The following is a 6,379-nucleotide window of genomic DNA, read 5'->3' as shown; positions in this document are numbered from 1 at the left end:
GCCCCTTGGGCAGGGGGCTGAATTCAATGATCTTCTAAGGTCCCTTCTGGCCCTAATGTCTATGAAATCTATGAAATGTTTACATACCGGTTTACTTCCCGTTCATCTTGCTATATATGCTTCATTCTTCTGTTGGGGAAAAACAGTGCATGCTCCCCTGCCCTCGCTGATACAAGTGGCATGAAATAATGCCATTCTGAAACCAGTTACCTAGGGAAAAAACACATTCTACCCTTTGGAAGCAGTCTGCTGTCTTAATACATGGATATAAATTCAAACTTGGTCTGTGGAAGAACAAGCATGATTAGATTTTAGCAAAAGAGTACCCAAGGCCAGCATTTTAAAATTGTGGTTTCTGCTTTAGATTTAAAGTGTACTTTAATTCAATTTTTAACACTGAGCTGGAACTGTTTCTTTATAATTCCCCTGTGTTGACTTCTCCCACTTGAGTCATTCTAGAACAGTTATACACCCACATTACATACAGTGTGCTCTACACTAAACAGTGTAGAGCACACATGAATGGGGCTATCATCATTCTCAGCATCATTTATGAAATATGCCTGACTGTTCTGGTACAGGCAGAGAAAAAACAGGTTAGCAATAGGATACTTCAAAATTTGTTACTCAAACTATCTATGCAGCTTTTGTCTTTGTTTTTTCTTTTTTTAAAACATGGCAGCATAAGCAGCACACACAGAAATAGATGCACATCAGTCATTTATTAGTTACCTATACAGTATGTGATCCTGGAATAAGCCTCATGTGAAGCATAAAATTATTCCTGCAGCTAGTGTCATTGAATCAATGCACAGTAAAGTTTTGCAAGTCTGAGTCCTCTGTGCTGCAATTAGCACTGTAGTTAATGCAACTGATTTAATTATCCCAACACTGAAGGGGTTTTATTTTTATTTGGCAAAACACATTTACTCATTATAACTCCCTCTGGTATAGACTTGCTTAACTGGGCCTTTGTTTTAACCACAAACACACTGATAAAGAGGATGGTGATCAACTGTTCTGCATCCACAGGGGAAAGGAAAAGAGGTAATGATCTTAAAATTGCTACAAGGGAAGTTTAGGCTAGATATTATAAATAACTTTCCAACTAAGAGGGTGATGAAGCACTGGATCAGATTACTGAGAGAAAGGAGGATGGAATCTCCACTGAAAGTTTAAATACAGGTTGAACAGGCGTGTCTGAGATAGTTTAGGCAAGTGCGATCCCTCCAGCCCTAATTGATCTATGATTTCTAGAAAATCATGCCTGGAAGATCATTCAAAATGTAGCACTGCTCTGGAACAAACAGCAAATAGTGGGCTAAATTGTAAAGTTTTCAGGTGGACTGCATGGATGTAACTGAGCAGTATCTAGTTACTGGCTTCTTAATCCTTTTCTTTGATAAACCTACCCCTTCAATATTTTACTATTCTAGCTAAGAATTAGGGGTGCACCAATAAAGATTTTCTTGGCTGATACCAATTGCCAAATATCAACCAGTCATATCGGCTGATACCGATCCTATAGCCAAGATACAGGAATGTAGCCAGGCAGCGTAGAGAGTAGCATCCTGCCAGTAAGTCTGTTGGGGGAGGGAAGGGGCATGGGTGTGGGGGGGCAGATCAAGGCCCCCATGGTGAGAGAGGGAGTGGGGCAGGGGTAGATACTGCCCAGCCAGGACAGTGAATGTCACCCTGGGGCAGGGCATGGGACAGAGCCCCAGGTGGTTCGTCCAGGGGTCGCAAGGAGGTGGGGGGGGATGGCTCCCTGCCACTGTGCACACCCCTGGGGGAGGCATGGTGGGCATTTGCCCCCCCAGATTTGTGCATGGGGCAGGGGCAGGCTGCCTGCTGTAGGCTTGGGGCCAGGCGCTGCACCAGCCTCTTCCCAGTGAGGGGGGGCTGAGCCAGGGCTGTGCTCGAGGTGGGTGGGGATGGGGTGGGCTCAGCTGCCATAGAGTGCAGTGCCCCAAGCATGAGCAGCACTGGGGAGAGGAGTTTGGGGGACTATAGCCACCCCAAAATTCCTCCTAGTCCCCACAGAGCCACCTGTTCCAGTGCTGCCACTGCCCCCCTGCCCTGCAGAGCTGAGCCTGCCCTGCCCATCCCGAGTGCAGCCCTGGCCCAGCCCCCCTGCTGGGAAGAGGCTGGCACAGCCCCTGGCCCCAAGCCTGCAGCTGGCAGCTTGCCCTTGCCCCACGCACAAATCTGGGGGAGAGCACATGCCCCCATACTTGCCCCGGGAGTATTTGCAGCATCAGAGAGCCGCTCCTCCTCCTCACCTTGTCCTATGCCCCCCAGACAAGCTGCCCATGGCTCTGTCTGATGCTCTGCCTCCCAGGGTGTGATCCAATCCAAAAGGTGGATGCAGTCATACCACTGCACCCCCTTGGGTCAGCCCCAGAACTCAATGTTAAAAATGCCTACTTGAATCTCAAAGACTGAATTTTTGCCAGTTATGCTGAGGACAGTTGATGTTTCTTGTCCCTGGAAAGTTAGGTAAGGAGGCTGCTTGGGTTGGATGTCAGGAGCCACCTGAAACCTGGCACAGGGAAACAGGTGAATCATCTTCTTCCTTCTCCACTGGAGACAGGGCTGGAAGTGATGATATTGATCAGATGGGTACAGAGCTGCACATTCAGTCCCCAACTGCTCCTAACAGCAACCAGCTATTTTACTGCTTGATGGCAGCAAACACATCCAATAATGAGGAATAAACCAAATATTTTTGCTAAAGTAACAAGCAGTGGAATAGAAAACAATATTGATGTCTGTGAACAAGCCGACATGCCACTGACTTGAAGAGAGAACATGCACCTCTCAGAGCTGTTGTTCTAGATTGCACACAGATGCAGGAGAACAACTCTGCATGAGTTTAATATATGGGTCACAGGTTTGGAAGAACAGCTGTATAGCCATATGGGTCAGATATGCAAAGAAACAGGCAGGGGCCCAAACAGCAAATATGGACTAATTGGAGACATTTATTCTGTTCTGCCACTAGGAAGCTTGTTTAGGTCTTTCCTATTGCTAAAACAAGCAAAAATTAAACTATTTAATCCAGATAAAAAAATTCACAGACTTGTGTGTGTGAGCATGTATTACACCTGAAGTTATTTGATATATGAACAGCATTGCAAATAATTAACATGACAAAAAAATAAATTAAGATCTCAAATAAATTTTATTGAAAGAGAAAAAGTAGAGGGGAAAAAAGGGCATCTCTGACAAACAAACCCACTGATTTCTATTAGCTGTTACTTAGCAAAAGTGATGGCTCTGCTCCATAATTCCTGTTAGCATGAACATGAAGTTGACATTAGAGATGGGTTAAACACACCAGGGTTTTTTCAGATCACTATTTGAACTTTTTAGCTCAGGTTAATTTCTGCCAAGCATTAATTCTTTTAATCTGGGATAAAATCCTAATGCATCTAAAGCAATGGCTAATTTTCATGAACTTCAGCAGGGTCAGGATTTCATCCAGAGTGCCCAGGCTTGCTTGCAAGAAACGCATATTTTATGAATTGGTTGGAAAAAACACGCATGTCTCTGGCAGTTCGTTTGAATTAGTTTTCCTAACAAGGCTCATGTGAGCACATATTCAGTCTCTTACTGCTGCCTTAGGAGCTTAGACAAAGACACCACTGAAATAAAAATGCATTTAATATGAACCGAAGAGACCTCTAGTGAATTCAGCTGGACTTTATCGAATATTGCTTGTTTGTGTCTGATGATTTCTGACATCTCTATCTTTCCTGTTCGTGCTGGCATCAGGGAAGGAATTAAGGTTTGTTTTCAACTAGATTGTTCAAACAATCAGGGTTTGTTTTCTGTACAACGCTTGCTTCTTGACATGATTATACAAAAATGTTGGGAAGATTTTTGGTTGTTTCCTTTACCAGCAGCAACTGAAAACTATTAAAACAAATGTTAAAAAAAAAAATTACAGGTTTCCCATACAATGCCAATTAGCTGAAGCATGTCTCATTACTGTAAATACAGCGCAGGAGAATTTTTCTGAAACATCGGAAACAGAGTTGTGTTCCCTTGTAACTACTGACAATTCAAATTCACTTAATGCTCCAAGACCTTTGTTATCCAATGTTACAGTTACCCTCCGCTGAAGTTTCAGCTCTGAGGGCATGTACAGGTGAGCGCAGACATGCAGTACGTGGTGCTGCAGACCCGTCTGCACACACTACACATGTTGCACATGCAAGCATTCCCCATGCTGCTACTTTGCAGAGCAAGGGGTGTTTTTGACCCTGGAAGATCGCGGGGTCGAATAAACCATGCCTAAAGAAAGTGGAGCAGCTCACATGGGAGCAGCACGTGACGCCTGAAACCAGAGCCTGGACAGCTGAAGCCTCACTCCAGCTGCTGGCCAGGCTGCCTGCTGCAGGCTTGCGTGGCTGCAGCTCCTGGAGGCCCCCAGGACCCCAGGTAAGGCTGCTGAGGCCAGCACACTTGCTGGTCCCAGCCTCTCCTACTCCACCTGGGGCAATATGTCATGCACCAGAACTCATGTGGCACAGGCGTTCCCTGGGGACAAGTAGCAGCGGCACAAGGTATGAGTGTTCTGGGCTGGATTCATTGCCTGGGGTTTGCAGAGCCTATTAGGAAAATAAATCAACAGTACAAGCCATCTACAAGCCCAAATCTTGTGGAATGGTTGAGGCCAAACCCCTACCAGTCAAAGAGTTGCCACTCTCAGGCAACTACTGAGAAGGAGCATGATAATGCTATCCTTATCAACCCTCTTGCTCCCTTTTATTTTTGTAACTCAGAGTTTCCAGTGTCAATCACATAAACATACAGTCAGTGCAGACACTCCGGAGAATTTTTTAGCCACAATTATATTTGAAAAACAGCATATAATCATGTGATTACACCCTTAGAATTTCCTAACTAAAGTACTTTATTATGGCAGCTTAATTATATTAATAATTTATTGTCAAATTGAATGTCAGAGCTTTCTCTCATTTAGTTTCAAAGAGATAGAAAATGACTACTAGGTATCATTTAAATGGTCTATTTAATTATTTAGATTTTTATGCCTCCTTCCCCAAAAAGACTCATGCTGCTCACCTTATAAGGTGCACAAACAGGAGCACATCCTGTACATTAGGAGCGATACAATGTATTCTCCAAGGAGCAGATGCTGAGTTAATTGTTACCTTTTGTTCCTCTGTACCTGTAAGTTGACACTGGGGCTGCTGTTACAGTTACACAGCTAACCTCTCCTATTTTTTCTCTCTGAGACCGTTCCTCCTAATAAGGCCTTATGGGGTGCAATTTCCCATTTTTAGATTAGCCCTTGAGCTGAAGTTTTCACACAGCAGATCCAACTGTGTATGGCATCTGCGGTTCTTCACTTTGGGAGTGTGTAACCAGAGGTTAATATAGGGAGCAAACAACTTTCTTAAAGAAACCTAGCGTTTAAGTTCACCAACAGGAACAAAGCATAAGAGAGAAAAGATTCTAAAATACCAAACCAGTCTACACACATCTTTGTATACTGAAAGCTTAGTATTCTCTGATGAAAGTCTAGATAGGCGTAATTTCTGCAGACATTTTGGCTGGCATCTCTCTTCCCCCAAAACAGCTTCTCAGTAACTGCCTTTATAACTTACTACCTACCTCTCTGACTCCCCCAAGTTCTTTGCTATTTTTATATTCAAGCTTTGTGGTCTGCTCATCTAAAACTAGTCTGGTTAGTTCAGTGACACTGGGAAACTGAATGCTAGTTCAGTCCATGCGACTCCCTTGTGTGCCATTAGCTGGCATGTCTTAAGCATGCTAGCCCAAGAGATCTTCTAGACCGGAGTGCCGAAAAACACCACAATGCCTACCTTGGAAGGTACCGGAGTGCTGGCATGGCAGAAAAACAAAATGAGGGCAAGGGGTACATGGCAGGATGCCCTGCTTGTGCCCCTGCCCCGCAGCCAGGCTGTGCGGCACAGCCCACCCCGAAGTGCCCGTGCCATCACCACCAGCGCGGAGCTGATGCTGGAGCTGTGCAGACTGGCGGAGCTGTTTGCATTCTGCCCACTGCTTGCTGCAGCTGCCCAGAGCCCGGGCTGGCTCCAAACAGCCACGCCGGGCTCATTACCTCCATGCCGGGAGCGGAGGAGAAACTGGGGCTGCGCTGTCTCAGGCCCCTCCCTTACCGCCCGCTCTGAGGTGTGCCTGCAAGCGCGGGTGTGGAGCTGATGCCGGAGCCCAGCACAGCTGTTTGGAGCCTCTCAGGTGCAGCCAGCCCCAGCTCTGGGGAGCTGCTGCCAGCTGGGATCCCGCGCTGCTCCCAGCAGGCAGCTGGGATGCTGCAAGCCCTGCTGGGAGCAGCCTGGGCTCCATTGCTGGCGGCAGCTACCTG

At 45.9% G+C, this 6,379-nt stretch overlaps 1 protein-coding gene across 3 annotated transcripts in view; it reads right to left on the bottom strand.

Annotated features, from left to right (window-relative positions):
- VWA3A (von Willebrand factor A domain containing 3A) overlaps positions 1-6,379 on the bottom strand; it is a 102,274-nt gene that overhangs the window by 17,693 nt on the left and 78,202 nt on the right. For 2 of the 3 annotated variants that reach the window (XM_019512848.1, XM_019512846.1), the window contains one exon: positions 3,162-3,918. The exons of the other annotated variant lie outside the window; for it this stretch is intronic. The gene's annotated coding sequence lies outside the window, so the exon portion shown is untranslated. Of the gene's footprint in view, positions 1-3,161; positions 3,919-6,379 lie in introns of those variants that run through there. 3 annotated transcript variants of the gene reach the window in all.

The sequence above is a fragment of the Gavialis gangeticus genome, unplaced genomic scaffold, assembly GCF_001723915.1.
Source record: "Gavialis gangeticus isolate Ggan-Ray unplaced genomic scaffold, GavGan_comp1, whole genome shotgun sequence".
Lineage (NCBI taxonomy): Eukaryota > Metazoa > Chordata > Crocodylia > Gavialidae > Gavialis > Gavialis gangeticus.
This window is presented reverse-complemented; position numbering and strand designations above follow the sequence as displayed.